Source organism: Danio rerio, chromosome 24, assembly GCF_049306965.1.
Source record: "Danio rerio strain Tuebingen ecotype United States chromosome 24, GRCz12tu, whole genome shotgun sequence".
NCBI lineage: Eukaryota > Metazoa > Chordata > Actinopteri > Cypriniformes > Danionidae > Danio > Danio rerio.
Window position 1 is genome coordinate 41,642,501 of NC_133199.1, and position 19,086 is coordinate 41,661,586.

A 19,086-nucleotide genomic window follows, 5' to 3' on the forward strand; every position below is an offset into this window, starting at 1 on the left:
GTTATGCAATATACATTTCTGGAGATTGCCAAATACGTCCCAAGAGGTACGTTATCTTGCAGTGTTTGCCTCTGCGAATCTGCCAGAGGCCGCTGTGTCCGCTTTTTGAGGTCTTAAATTTCTCTTTGAGTGTCATTCGTGCCTGCTCTTCTCTCGTAAATCTATCAGAGGGCACTATCAACTTCCCTAAATCCAACCTATAGTGTTTTTAAAATGCAATCCAGAAAAAGAAAAGCCCTCGCAGCAGCCTGATTTTTACCACGTTTTCAGATTTTACCACATTCTCACGCTTTTGTTTACTTAATTTTTTGGCTTCTGTTTTTGTCTTATGCTTTTTGGAACCGTTTTTCAACGGACTCGACCCCCGTTGTCGTGATCAACTCCTCTTCCTGTCTCATGTACATGGTGAGCTAACTGGACAAGCTGTTACAGCGCGAAAGCCATCAATACGGAGGTTAGCGGTCAGCTGGTAAGTGAGAAAAGGAACAGCTTCATGCCACCCCCTAGCATTCATTTTAAAGATGAGATGCAGCCATGCATACTTTTGCATACGTAATTTGCGATCTCCAGACATGGATATAGAGCTACGTTTTCAAAATTAGCCTATATTGTATGCATCACTATATAGCAGGGGTGGCCAACCCTGTTCCTGGAGAGCCACCTTCCTGCAGATTTCAGTTGCAACCCATATCAAACACACCTGCCTGTAATTATCACGTGGTGTTCAGGTCCTAATTAATTGGTTCAGGTGTGTTTGATATGGGTAGCAACTGAAATCTGCAGGAAGGTGGCTCTCCAGGAACAGGGTTGCCACCCCTGCTATATAGGCAACCCGGGCTCATTGTGGAAACGTAGCCCCATGGACATTTCTGCGGACCGCAAAACACATTCCGGGAGGTACGTATCCGAGCAGTTTTTGTTTTCACGGATCCGATTTGTTTTCGGGAGCGCGCGCCGTTTGCGCCCGCGCTGTTCTCACGTGAAAAGCCGTCGGAGGCCGCTGTGGAGCGACTGTCCATCCTTCCGACTGGCTAAACGACTGAACTATCGACCGGGCGGCCGGCCGTGCCCTCCTCTTCCTCCTCCTCCTCCTTCCCTAAACCCAAGCGACAGTTTGCAAAAGCAGTCCAAAAAAAAAAAAGCAAAAGCCCTTGTTTTTGATTTCGACTGCGTTTTCGGATCCCGCCACGTTCTCGCCCTTAGTTTTTGGATTCCGTTTTTCATCTTACCTGATTTCTTGAACCGCTCTTCCCCGGACCCGATCCCGGTCGTCCCCGCGGCCGGCTCCTCCTCCTCCGGGCCTCCGCTCCGCTGACGTAGCGCTGCGAGCTAAGCTGGTAGCAAAGACAAAACTGGTAGCAGCGGGAAAGCCCTCCACTCGGAGGCAAGCCGTCGGCTGGTGAGCGCGAAGAGGAGGAGCGGAGCGGCGTCACACCGCCCCGCAGCGTTCTCTCGAAAAAAAACTAAACGCGGCCGTACGTACCTCCGGCCACGTAAACCACGGTCTCCAGAAATGTCCGCGGGGCTACGTTTCCTGAATGAGCTTGGGTTGTATATAGGATCATAGGCAGGGCTTAATTTGTGCTGAAACAAGTCGGATCCAGGACTTCTGAAATCTGATGCGGCACCTCATTTTACCAGTCCCCCTTACACGCATGCATTCTCTTCACTATTCCGTTAAAAATAAGCACTGGTCATAGGAATGAGAGGGGTCTGGCTGCAGACCCGGTGCAGATGCATTCTGAACTGCATCCAACGCTTTTTAATGCGCTCACCTAACCCCACCCCTAATCCTACCCCTCACAGTGTCGTCACTAGCTCCACTGAGTGCATTGTGTCTGACATTGCAGCACTGAGTGCATAAAGGGCTGCATCCAGATATTATTGATAGGAATATGAAGTGTGCGTGGATAAATTACGTTTTATTATTGTTCATTGCTGGAAATTAGAACTGATTTTTAGAAATAACTTGAAACAAATATTTTCATTTAACAAACGAAATACTGAAACTAAATATGTAATGAATGTCTTGAGTGAAATGTGTCCACCTCCGCTTCCCGAATCACGGCCAAATGGAAGAGGCTCATTCCATTGATTGTCTTTAACCATTTTCTCAGTTTTTCAGCTTACATGTAAATAGCAAATGCACCATGGCATGATGTAAATGACTCTTAAAGGGAATGAGAGATAAGACTATGATTGGTTTAATACACATAATGCCCAAAACACACCTATAAATCCTTAAGAGAATAAGGACAACCCTTTTAGACAATGCGCTTGGTGCAACAATGGTTTTTCCACTCCTTAAAATAGCAAAAGTAGATTCTAACATGCCCTTAAAGCTTCTGCGCCATGCACTTTGCACTTATATTGTTAAAATAGAGTCCTTTAAAAGCTAGACTTTACATTTTTACTAAAGTAATATTTCATTAGGGTGTATAGGCTTATATTCAAGTGCCTGATTTGTGTCTGCCACTGCTGACTGAATACACATGACTGACGTGAACGAACGAACACTGATTTCTGATTCTTCTGAATGAATGGAGCGCTGGTCCCGATCTGTCAGGCTGCCAGAGCTCAAACACAGTGTAATGGCGGGTCTTTGTGCTCTTTTCTCAGTGAAGTGCCACCTCTTGTTCAGATTAGCAGGATTACCTGGAGCGGTGCCAAGCGGACAGAAATTCACTCCTCTGTTTCCTTCCTGCAGTTTTCCAGGAAACAGAAGTTCAGCAGTGTGAATAGCAGAGGGTCAGTGCGTGCACTTTCACTTAGGGCTATTTTTGGGACAAAACGCTGCTCTTTCAGCATGTGCTGAAACTACATATTTTAACTGCAAGTAGTCTGAAATGTTGTGCTTTTTTATTTAGATTGTGTCGCATAGAAATCTGATATATTGAAATATACAAGAATGATTCGCCCTCCTGTGATTTGTTTTTCTTTTTCAAATATTTCCTAAATTATGTTTTACAGAGCAAGGAAATTGTCACAGTATTTTCTATAAATATTTTTGTTTTAGTTTGAGTAGAATAAAAGCAGTATTTAATGTTTTTAAACCATTTTAGGGTCAATATTATTAGCCCTCTTAAGCAATAGTTGTTTTGATTACAGAACAAACCATTGAAATACAATGACGTGCCTAATTAATTACCCTAACTTGCCTTATCAGCTATTAGAAATGAGTTATTAAAACGGTTATGTTTACAAATGTGCTGAAAAAAAAATCTTCTTTTCGTTAAACAGAAATTAGGGGAAAAATATTCAGGGAGGGATAATAATTCTGACTTCAACTGTATGCAAATTAACTTTATGGCATACAAGTTTATATTTGGATTTTACACATACATATACAACACAATCTCACAGCAATTCATAACTTTTTCATTTAGTGGCTAATTCGTATGAATTTGTACGATCTAATTCGTACAATTTAGTACGATTTGCTCATCCCCCAATGACGGTTGGGGTTAGGGGTGGGGTCAGGTGCCACGCCTCCTTTTTAAAATCGTACCATTTCGTACGACTGAACTCATACGAATTCGTACGAATTAGCCACTAAACTGGCAAAATGTAAAATACTTACGTTTTCTCGTGAGATCAGGCTGACATATACTGTCGCCTCTGGCTTGCATGGTTCAGGATCGGTAGAGCTACCCATCGATGAATTTGCTCTTCAGTGTTTGGACTTTTAGTAATGATTTAAACCACACTGAACTGAGCTAAACTGAACTGAACTTAAACACTAAAAACTGAACTGCCATGATCCAGATACTATGACCATTTATCTGAAGCTGCTTTGACAATCTACATTGTAAAAGCTCTATACAAATAAAATTGAATTGAATTAAATTGAATATAGAATATGTCTTACATATGCAATACGTATTTCCAAATGCTGCAAGAATAGCTTTTCATTTATTTTTTCAACTATTGGAATAAAAATATTTACATACACAGTACACAGCAAAATAATCAGAGTTAAATTCTCAGTGTTGAAGCATTTCAGGGTAATGTGTTAACATTATAAAGTTAGATTTTGATAAATTAATATAATATAAGTTAAAATTGATTTGAATCAGTGCACACCTGGTGGTGTTATTTCCAAAATCCAGGAATTCATGCAGCCACAGTCACTGAAGAATTTTCCAGATGCCATTTTCCATCTGAGTTTTACAACAGCAACTGGTGAGTCAAACTACCTCAATGTTGGCATTTTACTGACTTTCTCTAAGGAAATACAGTAGTAAATATATTGTTAAGTGAATTACTTTAGAATGGGGTGACAATTTTAAACTTTGTTTTGGGTCCCCATAATTTACTGTGTATGTTTAAATATAATGTTATTTATGTGTTATTTATGTGCCATACATGAACATATATAAAATTATAGCTCATATATTTAAACATATATGGACATATTATAACTCCAATGGTTGAAAATATATGAAAAAAAAAATGAAACTCGAATTTTTGAAACATTTGGAAATATATGTTGCATTATGTTATTATATTCAAATCCAAATAAGAACCTGTATGCCTTATACATGTAACAGAGACCAGCTAGCAAGGTTCTGTTACATGCCATTTGCATATATTTCCATAGAGCATCACAGTGGCTTAGTGGTTAGCACTGTGAGCTTACAGCAAGAAGGTCGCTGGTTCGAGTCCTGGGTCAGTGGGCATTACTGAGTGGAGTTTGCATGTTTACCCCATTTAGGCATGGGTTTCCTTCGGGTGCTCCGGTTTCCCCCACAGTCCAAACACGGTGTGTGTGTGTGTGAGTGTGTGTGTGTATGTGTGTGTGTGTGTAAATGAGTGTTTATGTGTGTTTCAGTACTAATTGCGGCTGGAAGGGCATCCGCTGGGTAAAATGTATGCTGGAATAGTTGGCGGTTCATTCTGCTGTGGCGACCTCTGAATTGAAGACTAAGCTGAAAGACAATGAATGAATGAATATATCTATGAGAATCGTGAGTGCATGTATTTCTTTTGCCAACATTGAAAGGGGCCAAATTTGAGTCCCCCCCCCCCAGAATAGTATGGACTTAATTTCAGATAATGCTAGTATTCATAAATGTTGCCAAATGATGTTTTAAAATAGTCTAAAATGGCTTAGATGAGTACATGAGTTTGGTTTTATGAATAGAAATGCAATAATGCAATGAAAATCTAAACAGAAAATGCCTCTTATTATTGCTTAAAATGTGTTACATCAGGCTTTCTCAACCACGTTCCTGGAAGACCACCAGTATTGCATGTTTTGGATGTCTCCTTTGCCACATCCATTACAGGTCATTTAGTCTGTGCTAATGAGCTTATGCTCTGAATCAGGTGTGTTTGATTAATGAGACGGGAAATGTGCAGAGCTGGTGGGCCTCCAATGGTGGGGAATGTGGTTGAGAAACTGTGTTAAATAATAGAAATATACCCCCCGCCCTTTTTATTACAATTTAATCTTTATGTCACTGTAAAAATGTTGTTTTAGCCCTGACTAATGATGCATCAATATGTTACTTTCGAAAAGGTAAATCTATATTTATCCCTCATGGTGAAGTAATAGATTTGATTCTGCAGATCTGGTGTTTTGCTGTATTTGTTGGTTGATTGAGTATCTGTGCAGCTGTGCAGATCTGAAGAATAGTGTGTGCGGGTCTATATGTTCATGTGTGTGTGTGTTTACTCATGGGATCAGAGTCTTAATCCTGGACACACACACATGATAATTGATTTGTGCTCAGAATCTCAATGTGATCTACACAGCTGTGATTGATGGAGCGGCATCTATTAAGTTGCTTTGTGAATTTTCTTTAGGAAGGTTTGCTTTCCCTAAGTTTGTTGTCTTTGAATGCTTAAAACTTATTTATTTCTTTAGAAATTTGGAGCTTGTTTATAGTTTGCTTATCTGTAAAAAACTTCCTTCTTGACCCATATCAACAATTTAAATATATATATATATATATATGTGTGTGTGTGTGTGTGTGTGTGTGTGTGTGTGTGTGTGTGTGTGTGTGTGTGTGTGTGTGTACTCACTTAAACCAGTTAGGTTAATAATAATAATAATTCAGATTATAATAATAATAATTATTATTATTGTTAGTAATTTTGACCTTAAAATATATAAAAAAAAATTAAATAAAAGTGCTTTTATTGTAGCCAAACTAAAACAAACAAGACTGTCTCCAGAAGAAAAAATATTATCAGATATACTGTGAAAAATTCCTTGCTCACTCAGTTAAACATCATTTGGGAAATATTTAAAAAAAAAAACAATAATAATAAAATAAAAGGGGGGCTAATAATTCTGACTTCAAGTGCGTGCGTGCGTGTGTGTGTGTGTGTGTGTGTGTGTGTGTTCATGTTTGCGTATTTTTGGTACCATATATGATATATAACACTAACACAAATTTGTTTTGCAACTATGTCATTTACCAATTTAGCAGACATTACAAACAATGTCAATATCCGATATTTATGTTTAATCATTGAACAAATAGTTTTGCGTTTGATGACTTGTCAGTTGAAGTTGTCAAGAGTTTGACAGTTTAAATGAGAATTAAATCATAGGTTTGATCAAGAAGCCATATGCAATTAGTTTTTGTCCAATTAACTGCAGACAATTGTACTTACTGTTTGCACACATGTGAATTGAGAATTTAAAAAAACTACAAGTAGACACACAAGTAGAACAAAAAGAATAGCCTATTTTATTTATTTATTCGTTTGACTATTTTATTTATCTATTTATTTTTTTATTGAACAATTTAGCGCTCTATTTAAAATATAAGCTATAATTAATTTTTCAATAAAATGTAAACCGGAAGCGAGGGGTTTGTTGTGTGTTATCGGCAGGTAAGCGTCTGCAGCGCCGCCTACATGAAAACAGCAGTGAAGTCTTTAGGTCACAGATGAAAACAAAACCGACATAAACAGTGTTTCTAACTCAACATGATCAAAAAACTAAAGATAATCAGAGTCAGAATGTGCTTATAATGACTGTCTATTTGTGTGGCTAGAAAATGACTCTATATTCACTGTATATAACTCGACTGGTGTGTTCGACAAACTTGGTAACTTAAGTATTAGAAATCTACCGTCGCATTCAGACTCACAGAGGCGTGTATAAAGCTGTTTAAAGTTATATAAACTTCAGTATCGCATGATTAGTTATTTCATACGTAATATTTGTTAATAATACACTAAAACTTGACGGTTAATTTAAGTTTTATCAAACCCTGCCCCACTTCACTTCATGTTCACTAGAGGGCGCGATTGAGCTATTTTTCTTATGTTCACCATGTTCACTCATGCTGAATTTCTGTCACTTCATTATGGACGTTGTGTTACTAATTAATTACTAATTATATTCACTGCTGTTGCAAAAAAAAAAAAAAAAGTAAATTAGCTGTCATGGCATATCTATTGCTGCTCTCTGGTGATTTATCATTTGTCGCTTTGGATAAAAGCGTCTGATAAACAAAGCTTTTCTTTTCTCTATCAAAAGTCATTGAAAATTGCTTTTTAAAATTATTTTAAGAAAATAGATGAACGTTTTCATTTTTGTAGCTGAAAACATAAGCTTATCAAATTAACCTTGCTTTACTCTGTAAAGGTCTAAAAACATTTCTCCCAAGGTTTAAATAAAAATAATTGTCATTTAAAGCATATTTTTTATGTTATATTGTTTTATTCAGTCCTTCCAGGAATTTACAAATCCAGTGGTCTCTGAGAATCAAAAAAAAAAAAAAGATTTGTATATTTTTACAGCAAATCACATGAAGTAAAGCAAATTATGTCATACATTTTGAGAAAAGTCATCACAAATCAGTCATAATACACACACACACACACACACACACACGTATATATATATATATATATATATATATATATATATATATATATATATATATATATATATATATATATATATATATATATATATATAAATAAATGTCTCTTTAAAGTCCAGGAGAGACTCTTTGTTGTTTTATATGCATTTCATTTAGATCATATTTTTATTTAAATATAGTCTTAGTTTGTTGTTTTATGCTTACATGCAGCAAATCTCATTAAATCATTAAATGTCAGATCAGCTTTAGGTATTTTACAGTTACTGTACGTAATAAAATCACTGTTTTAAGATGAAGCATGTATGTTTTAATGACTAAGACATTAATGGTTATTAAAATAAAGGTAAAAACATTCCTGACAGCGTATTTTTTAGGTCAGTGTAACTTATTAAACTAAGTTAATCATGTTCTAACTTAATTTTATTAGTTATGCATGCTGTTTTAGTCAGTTTACAAAATATAAATGGACTCATAATGTTAGTTTGATTCAGCTTAAACATTTAAGGCAACCATGATTGGATGTTGTGTGTGTTTTGCCTCTCTGCAGTGAGCGTCTTCATTTCTACACCTGTGTTTGTGGCAGCTGACCTTTCGGGTTCTTGACTGTAAAATCAGGTGAGAGGTTTCGGGTGTGACGGGACGTCCAGCGCCTCGTCCCGGTAGCTTTGACCTTTAAATCTGGAGGATCTTCAGCTCAGGTTCAGCTCTTGGTCAGAGTTCACCTTTATCACAGCAGAGCAACACGTCAGGAGCAATACTGTACACCTGTAAGACCTGTTTACCCTACTTTACACCACTGACCAGACATTCACTTCATCTGTCTGTCTGTGTTTGTTCTGTGTGCTGTGCAGTCATGCTGTTTATACTGTAGCAGTTCACACAAAACTGAATATTCTGTGACCTTTTACAGTGTAAAAATAACAGTAGTTTTCCATATTTTGTGAGCAGTGTCTTATTTTCTTGATGTCTTTATGCTTTCGAATTGCATTATAGGACCTTGATCTTTCCTCAAACACTTTTTAATGTTGAAAAGTTTGACTTTTATTTACATTTTTAATAGTTTGAAATGAAATATTGTCTTTATTGATGTTTAAATTATAAAAAAAAACATGGTAACAAACCGCTCGTACATTTTTTTTTTTTTTGTATTTTAAGGGCTATATAATATTAATAACGACAACAACAACAACAACAATAAAAATAATAATAATAATAATAATAAATGTAATTAGTGCTGGCCGAAGAATAATCGTGATTTTTCACATCCAAAATAAAGGTTTGTTTTGAATAACGTTGGTGTGTGTGTGTTATATTTATTATGTATATGTGATACACACGCATGCATAGAAACAAAACTATTTTGTTACATAAATATTTAAATGTATATATAGTTTGTATTATATACATATGTATCTTTTATCTAAATATAAACAGAATTTGTCTTAAATATATGCATGCAGATTTGCATTTGTATATACATAATGAATATACACAGTACACAAACTTAAATTATGTCTAAACACATTTTTATTTTGCATATGATTAATCGCAATTTATAATAACAATAATAATTCATCTTATTTGTAAATGGCGCCTTTCTAGACACCCAAGGTTGCAATTTTTGCCCACCACAGTAATATTAATAATAGTAATAGTAATTTTTATTTGTATCGCACTTTTTCTACATAAAATGCAACTCAATGTGCTTCACAAGCATAAGCAAATATTAAAAATATAATTTATTATACAATATGCTCAGCAGGCGCACAGTGTCATAAGATATTTATAATAAGTTAAAGTTAGGTGATGTCAGGTGACCAAACTTCGATGTCTAGTCAGCTTCTAAGGACCAGCTTCTTCTAAGGAAGTCAGCTTCTATTTTGATGTCCAATAATGTAATCAAAAGACGTTGATATTTGGTTGATTTTTATATTGTGTTGTAAAGTGACCAAAATCGAGCCAACATCTTAAACCAACATCATATTGACGTCAATGACTGATATTATTCGTCAGGTATGGCAACCAAAATCAACGTGTGATAGTGGAAATGTCCACACAATGGCAAGCTCAAGCTGTACCAGGCCCGGATTGGCTGGATCGCCCTACTGAAAAAAACATCTTAAACCAGCCTAGGCTGGTTGGCTGGTTTTAGCTGGTCGACCAGGCTGGTTTTAGAGGGGTTTTGGCCATTTACAGCCTGGTTTAGGCTGGTCAGGCTGGGAGATGACCAGCTAAAACCAGCTTGACCAGCCTAGCCAGGCTGGGAGCCCAGCTAAAACCAGCTATGCCCAGCTAAGACGAGGCTGGAAATTGTACCACCTCAGAAAAAATTGTTTCTCCATGTACCACCATAATGACCAGTATTGAAATACAGTAGCGTAGTAGGCCTAATTAAGCAGCTAAAGCTCTGCACAGTTCAAAATGAGGCAGATATATTTCTATTATTATGAATATTTATTATTGTCAGCCACTTTAAACATAGAGCGAGGCAGTGGCGCAGTAGGTAGTGCTGTCGCCTCACAGCAAGAAGGTCGCTGGTTCGAACCTCGGCTCAGTTGGTGTTTCTGTGTGGAGTTTGCATGTTCTCCCTGCCTTCGCGTGGGTTTCCCCCGATTTCCCCCACAGTCCAAAGACATGCGGTACAGGTGAATTGGGTAGGCTAAATTGTCCGTAGTTTATGAGTGTGTGTGTGTGTGTGGATGTTTCCCAGAGATGGGTTGCAGCTGGAAGGGCATCCGCTGCGTAAAAACTTGCTGGATAAGTTGGCGGTTCATTCCGCTGTGGTGACCCCGGATTAATAAATGGACTAAGCCGACAAGAAAATGAATGAATGAAACTTTAAACATAATAGCTTGAACATTAACATTGCCCTGTGCTAACAGTTAAAAAATAAATAATGTTTAAATTAAAATGCTTCTAAAAGTTAATTTAAAATGTTCTTAAAAAGTAAAAAGAAAAATGCTGTGCTTAAATGTAAAATATGAACATATAATAGCCTATTCATAAAAATCTGAAATGTTCCTTCGACCTCATAAATATACACAGCAAAATATGGGGACCCAAAACAACTCTATGGGTGTTAATTTCAACACTTTGAAAGTGTCTCATGGGGTCCACTCAAAACAGAGTTAAATCAACACTTTCAAAAGGGTTGGCACATTGACACCGAAGTAAGGGTTAATTTTAACTCTGGGCAGAGTTAAAAAATGTAACTATATTTAACACCGCCTGGTGTAATATATTATTTTATTCAACTCTCTTGAGTGTAAATATGGTAAAAAACTCAAATAGACTGTAAATTACAAAAGAAAAAACATTTTATTTGAAAACATTCACCACTTCAACAATTCATTCAGTTTTTAAAATGCAACAATGTCAAATATGCTTTAAATGTTTTATTAGTACAGACAGTATCAACAAAATATGTATGACCAGTGCTCAAAAAGGCTGTTTTAGTCCTTTGGTCCAAACTTGATGTTTCATCAGTTTTCTTCTGAACGCATAGTTTTCTTCTGAAATTACATTTTAAACAACTTGGCGTGCAAACCTTTCACTTCTGGTGTTTCCTTGGTCCTCCATATCAAACACAGCAGTTTAAATGAAGGTATAAATGCTGGAAACTTGTGTGAAAACAAACTGGAGCTAGGAAATCTCATCAAGCATGTCCTGTGAATGAAGTGCTTCCCAGCCACAGGATGACCTTTATATCCATGACGATGTAGCAGCTGCTGATCGCTCGTCTGGTGGTTCCTGATGCACGGATATAGGGTGATGCTCATCTAAGAACTCTTCAAGACTCCAGCATGACTAAGAAAAATGTTTGAAAACAAATTGCAATCAAATTCTATGATATATTTAAAAGAACATTTAAAGTAAATAAAACATTCAAGAAATCTAAACTCACCTTTTGAAAATCTTCATGATGATCCACAACTTGACTCTCCCAGCTGGTTGAGGTGACAGGATATGGAAAAGTAGAAAAAAAACACATATATCACTGTTGGATCTCCAAAAACAATTAGGTTAATCACTATGACTAGAACTGGAAAAACAGGCAGCTGTCTGTCCAGAATCCTCAATTTAACACAACACTTGGAGCAAAATTTAGAGGAGCTTAAAATCTTTTATATCATTTAGTGATGCTGACTTCCCCAAAATATTGGCCACAGTGTAAAAAATATTCATAAACTTACAGTTTTCTGTAAGCGTGTGCGTGTGTGTGTGTGTGTGTGTGTGTGTGTGTGTGTGTGTGTGTGCGTGCGTGCGTGTTTCTTTACCAGATTCAACTTGTTGGGCCCTTTCAGGACCAGTATTGACGCCACCTTTCCTGGAGTCTAGCAGATGTTTCAGGTCCAAATATAATCTTAACTATTAGGATAAGCAGAAGAGGAAAAGTGCAAAGCAAAGAGCAAAACATTATTTAAGTAACAGTTCACCCACAATACAAAACGTATCACCTTCATGTCATTTGTTATTCTCTAATGCTCTAATACCCTCTCAGCTTATTGTGAAACAAATACAGAACTTTATCAAACATACCTTCATTATTATCACCACATATGACCAAGAAGGTGTGCTTGGTCATTTCACCAACACTGGAAATACACCATCCGTCACCATCACAGGGTCTTGTGTTATTGTATAGAGAACTGTGGCTGTTAAAAAACAACAAAACATTAGTATCTAACACATATGCATAACCTTCAGATAAAAAAAGAGAGATGAACATCACAAAGTATGCCTCACACTTTTTCAGATATATTTTGATTCAGATGTTGATTATTGATAATAAATCTACCAATCAAACCTGTATCATCATTAGGCTGCTCAAATATGAATCAGTTGATTAATTTTACAGACAGGTGGCTGTTTACAACGCACTAAATTGTCTTTAATAAAACGGAAATGTTGTGTACAGTACATGCTAAGTTTAGCCTATAGTTTTAAGCACAATATCATGCGGGAGAAAAAGCTTCACTAAGATGTTCCTGACTACAGAAATAGCCTAACTTACTAACGTCAGACATCCCGAGTTGGGAAAAGTCATTTTCGGGGGATACAGAGTTGATTTGCGGGAGGTAGCGGGAGAGATGAGTACCTGAAGAGCGGTGGGGTAACTTGCGCGCGACGTACCTAAAGAGCGGTGGGGGTGACTTGCGCGCGACGTACCTGAAGAGCTGGGAGGGATGCGGTGGAGAGGGGTGTGCAAAGTGTTTAATGACCGGGCGGGAGACGCGCGATTTCCGGGAGATTATCATTCATTTGCGGGCATCTACTTAGGCATCTGGGAGTCTCTGTGCATTTGCGGGATAACGTTAACGTTAGTCCCGCAACTTCCGGGAGACTTCTGTAATGTCAAATGTCTGAGAAAGTGCAAACGCGGTCATTTAAAGACATTAATGTTAACATTCCGACTTTAATGGTTGTCAACACTTAATATAATTCAAGCGTACGTTATCACGCGAGTCTATGGACTAACGGTATATGGACGGCCACGAATGAACCAGTTTAAAAGGGCTGCGGTGTTTAAAATAACCAAATTAACATACACGGATAACAAACAATCATATGTTTTAGTCAGGAAGCCTTTTACAAGTAAGCATATGTTCATTTACTCACCAGATATGTTTTAGAAACTCTCCAGAGCTTATGGAAACCGTCCTGTGTTGCCGTTAGCATCCGGGCAGAGTAGGCTAACGTTAGGCGGCTCCGGGAATTCCCTCGCTAGTTTGCTTCGAATTAAAGGAGAAGTGTCGATTTTATTTTACAGATGGGTAACAACGCACAAAATGGCATTAAGCGTGACAGAAATGTGTTGAACATGTACATTTGATGTTTTTATGCACTATGTATGCGTGAGCACATATAAAAACATTCTTGAAAAGAAGTCGATAGTAATGCAGTTAAGCTAGATACACAAACGACCATGAATGAACCGCAGAAGATTAAAATTGTCACTACATTCTAAAGTTATTAACTTAACAATATGTTTACAACTGTATTTCCTTAAAGAAAGTCAGTAAAATACCAACATTTAGGTAGTTTGACTCACCAGTTGCTGTTCTAAACTTCAGATGGAAAATGGCGTCTGGAAAATTCTTCAGTGACTGGGGCTGCATGAATTCCCGGATGTTGGAAATAACACCACCAAGTGTAAAAAAGATAACTCCTTGATTTCGCACTGAATAAAATCAATTCTAACTCTTATTATATTCATTTATCAAAATCTAACTCTTTAACGTCAACACTTTACTCTGAAATGCTTCAACACCGAGAATTTAACTCTGATGAATTTGCTGTGTAGGCTATTTGTGATCATATTCATATAAAATGTTTTTGAAAAAATTTGAAATAGATGTTGCATGTGACTTATTTGTTTATCTTTGAAGTCTAAACATTAACTTTATATATATGATTTGGATTTACATATTTAATCTAGAAATTAGATCTGCTTACTGCGTGTTATAGGCTTTGTGTGTCACAAAAGCAAGTCGTTAAAGTCGATACGCCCCCAACAACCGTTACAAATGGGAAGGAAATTAGCTTTAAATGATAGAATACATAACAAACATTAAATAATTGAAAATAAAATAAAAGGTTTAGCCTATTAAAATCAATTTACTGAAAGGGTTAAAAGTGTGTTAATTTTTTTTACTTGAATTATTCCACTAGAAGGAAGCCTGCGTACCACTAGTGTTACACGTGCCACAGTTTGAGAACCACTGTAGTGGATTGGTTAGGCTGGTGTTTCCGCAGCCTACAACCAGGATTAGTCATACATTCAGGCTCAATGGATAGAGCATAGGCACAGCATTAGAGGCCTGCTTATTTCTGACAATGACTGACTTAGTATAATATAATCTAGTGGCTAAATCAAACTTTCTTTATGTATGAGCAAGCATGGGACGGCTCAATACTACTTAAAGGAAATTATTTTACAGTTATACCCTCTATCTAAGAATCAGAACTAGTGAGGATTTGTCCGTAAGCAGATGTAACTGGCCAGCTTACTGACTCTAAGCAAATTCGGGTAAAGGATGAACCATTAATGGAAAATAAGGATTTATTAGGTTAATTGATCTAAATTAGTCCTAATCACGACCTATTAGCTGATCTGCTTGAATTGGATAAATTATTATAAACTGTAGATTCAGATTAAACTTGGAGTTGGAAACAAATTAAAATAAATTTTGACAAGTAAAAATATTTCCTTTAACATGTGCTGAAAAAGCGCACACACATTTAACCTTCATCCATACTGTTACTTCCGTCATAGGACTAATAGATGGACCCTTACAACGTTGGGGTACAACATCAATCTGACGTCATGTTGATGTCCTGTGCCTGCTGGGTATTGTTTCAAACTACTAAATTGTCAATAACAGACGTCTATATCGATGGGGACAAAATACAAATTGTTTCTGAATTTAAATATCTGGGGGTCCAAATTGACTCAAATTAACTTTTAAATCACAAATTAAAAAGGTATGTTAAATTGAATATATCTAATACCCAGTCCATAAGGTCACAATTATCACTGCAGGCAGCTAAAATATTCATGCATTCAATAATTCTTTTCATGTATAACTTACCGTCTAACAACCTGTTCACAGGCAAACAAAACAACACTTAAACCCATAGAGTCACTTTACAAACAGTCAATTAAAATACTTGATAAAAGCCTCTAAGACATCATCATTTTAGCGTTTTATAAAAACATAAATTGTTAAGCTGGGAAAATGTCATTAAATACTCAAACATTTGTGTGATGTATAAAATAATTCATGGTCTTTTATCCCCACCTCTCAGTCAGTTTGTCAACATCAGGAACACCACACACTCCGGAAAAGTACCTTTGTTCAGGTTGCCTTTCAGTTACAGCTGCACTGGAGTGGAATTCTGTTCCTGGCAGCATCAGAGATATAACTGCATTTAATATGTTCAAAAAAAAAATTTTAATAATAATTTTTTTCTAACATCTACATAACTATGTATATTTTAGTACTTTTTAACTATGACTGATTGTATAACTCTTGTATTGTTTTTTTTTTTTAGGTTGTTTTAGGACAACAGATAAATAATAGCCCTCTGGCTTAGAATATTTGCTAAAAAGCTAATTAATGTACACTATCCCTGCCAAATAACAAATAAAATAAAAAATAAAAATAAATAAAAGCTACTTTGTTATAATGCACTGCTGAATTTTCAGCAACAAAAGTCAAATAAACAAATTTTAATGTCCCATAATGCAGTTCATAACTGTAATAAATAAAAAAAAAACAAAAAAAAAAAAAAACAACTGTGAATCGCGCGACAAACTGAAGCTGTTAATTAGCTTATTAATTTTTTACAGTGAATTGCCACAAGGTTGTATAAATTTCTTACTTCTCTTAAATGCTAAATAATTTATTTAGAAAAATGTTGAAAAGCGTTAAGTATTGACTTCAATAGTAATTGTTTTTTTTTTTTTCTGATGAAGTCCGGTTACCGGCTTCTAACAGCTGCACTGGAGTGGAATTCTGTTCCTGGCAGCATCAGAGATATACCTGCATTTAATATGTTCAAAAAACATTTTAAAATCTGGTTTACAGAGAATTTTTTTATTAACATCTACATAACTATGTATATTTTAGTACTTTTTAACTATGACTGATTGAATAACTCTTGTATTGTTTTTTTAGGTTGTTTTAGGACAACAGATAAATAATGGCCCTCTGGCTTATTGTGGTATATTTGCAGAAATGCTAATTAATGTGCACTGTCCCTGCCAAATAACAAATAAAATAAAAAATAAAAATAAATAAAAGCTACTTTGTTATAATGCACTGCTGAATTTTCAGCAACAAAAGTCAAATAAACACATTTTAATGTCCCATAATGCAGTTCATAACTGTAATAAATAAAAAAAAAAAAAAAAAAAAAAAAAACAGTGAGTTGCCACAAGGTTGTATGAATTTCTTACTTCTCTTAAATGCTAAATAATTTATTTAGAAAAATGTTGGAAAGCGGTAAGTATTGACTTCAATAGTAATTGGTTTTTTTTTTTTCTGATGAAGTCCGGTTACCGGCTTCTAACATTCTTCAAAACGTCTTCTTTTGTGTTCAGCAGAAGAAAGAAACTCATAAAGGTTTGCAACCACTTGAGGCAGAGTAAAAAGTGAGTAAATTCTCCTTTTTTAATCTTGTAGAAGCCAAGATATCCACACAAGAGCTAAAATAATTCAGTGTTTTATTACAGATTATTTGATTCACTGCAACAGATGAAACGATGACGTGAGATTTGCATTGGCTTTATTGTGCGAAACAATCATCCCGTTTAGAAGATTTGAAATGTTCATTATTTACAGAAGACAAGAAAGTCGAGCACAAAAATGATAAATAATAAGTCAAAAATGATAATAATGTATCACAGACAAGTGCATCAAAATAAATACAGTTCCTCAACACTTATTTATTTAATCGTTGTCCTGTAACAGGACTCACACTGTACAAAGAATTGAATCAATCTTAATTAAGTAAAGATTTAAATCAAGTTAGTGCATGTACTAGTTCTCCATCAGCTATTTTTGGCGTAAGGTGCTTTTCATTTTGATTGATTTTTACATTTAAAAGAAGTCTCTCATGCTCACCAAGGCTGCATTATTAATGATCTGAAATATTCTTATCATTATTAAATGAGTGTTTTCACTGTGAATTGATCATTTATTTCTCTGATGTGATTGGATTTCTCCATGTCACATGATCATCCGAAAATCATTCAAATATTCTGATTTAATGATCTTAGATATAGTTCAAACACATTTACATGGAGTCATTTAGCAGATTATTTTGTTCAAAGTGACTTGCATTTGAAATCATTTGATGCGTATCAAAATAACTTGATATCTTTGTTTTGTTGTTGGAATTCTTGGTGATTAGAAAGTTCATAAGAATAAATTAAATTAAATATTTTGTTCATTTTTGATTAATTTTAAACATCTTTGACTGAAATTAAAAAGACCAAATCTTTAAGATCACGTGAAACACAGATTCAGCCAGGTACAGTTGAAGGAAAAATTGAATAGAAATTTTAATTCTTTTCCAAGTGATGTTTAACAGAGCAAGGACATTTACACAGTATTTCCTGTTATTTATTTGTTTTATTCTAGACAAAGGTTTATTTTTTTTAGTTTGGCTTAAGGTGGTGCAGCGTTTAGCACCGTACAGCAAGAAGGTCGCTGGTTTGAGCCTCAGCTGGGCCAGTTGGCATTTTTTGTCTGGAGTTTGCATGTTCTCCCCGTGTTGGTGTGGGTTTCCTCTGGGTGCTCCGGTTTTCCCCACAGTCCAGACACATGTGCTATAGGTGAATGGGGTAAGCTATATTGTCTGTAGTGTACAGTATATGTGTTAATGAGAGTATTTGGGTGTTTCCTAGTACTGTATTGCAGCTGGAAGGGCATAAAACATATGCTGGATACGTTGGTGGTTCATTCCATTTCAAGGCGAAAAGAAAATGAATGAATGAGTTTGGCTTAAATTGGGATTTAAATGAAATAAAAATTTCAGTGTTTTTATTATTATTTTCTCATAGGCTACAGAAAAAAACACTGTTGTCCAATGACTTATCCGCGAATCTGCGGACATTTTTTTGCTATTTCTGCAGAGAATTTTGGTAAAAATACATAAATCAGGCGAACATTTTCACATTAGTCAGTAATTTAACTGAAATTAATTTAAAAACTGAATAAACTTAGATTTACTTAAATAAATAAACAGAATTAATTCTGCGCGCGCAGATTCCGTGTGGACCTACTCATCTCCCATTCCCAATCCCCATTATTTATGTAGAAAATAATCATTTTTGTAATATTTTATTTCTTTAATTCTTTTTCATCTGTAAAGATATTTGCGTATTGCTGTTCATCCTGTGTGTATTAAGCAGTGTGTAAGCAAGGTACACAACTTATATGCTCTGCGCTGGACAATAGACCTGCTTTCAGCTGGTCTATTGCGCAGTTTATTTTAGTTCCTCAAAACAGCAACACGCCAACAATGCACCTTAACAAGCCTTTAATCTAGACCGAAACACCCATGAGTCCACAAAGTGGTGGAAATGGATCTACTATTTAAACAGCGTAGTGGAAAACAGGAAAATTAGTGTTGCCCCGATCTGAAAATACCAACACTTCATAGAAACACGTCTTGTGTAGCGGGGTGTATGATAGGGCCCTATGTCATCATGTCAAAGACATCAAAAAAT

The 19,086-nt window shown here is 35.8% G+C and overlaps 2 long non-coding RNA genes across 5 annotated transcripts in view; one reads left to right on the forward strand and one right to left on the reverse strand.

Moving 5' to 3' along the window:
* The first annotated feature begins 6,822 nt into the window (after positions 1 to 6,822).
* The window catches only part of LOC137489271 (uncharacterized), a 34,315-nt gene continuing 22,051 nt past the window's right edge, over positions 6,823 to 19,086 (forward strand). For 2 of the 4 annotated variants that reach the window (XR_012399549.1, XR_012399552.1), the window contains exons 1-3: positions 6,823 to 6,846; positions 8,395 to 8,462; positions 16,954 to 17,004. This is a non-coding gene — a long non-coding RNA (uncharacterized lncRNA). The other 2 variants (XR_012399548.1, XR_012399551.1) reach the window with 2 other exon arrangements.
* LOC137490758 (uncharacterized) lies at positions 11,147 to 13,558 on the reverse strand. Its single transcript, XR_011010778.2, has 5 exons — positions 13,467 to 13,558; positions 12,387 to 12,502; positions 12,125 to 12,210; positions 11,752 to 11,794; positions 11,147 to 11,654 (listed from the first exon to the last, which is right to left on the reverse strand). It is a non-coding gene; the product is annotated as an uncharacterized lncRNA (long non-coding RNA).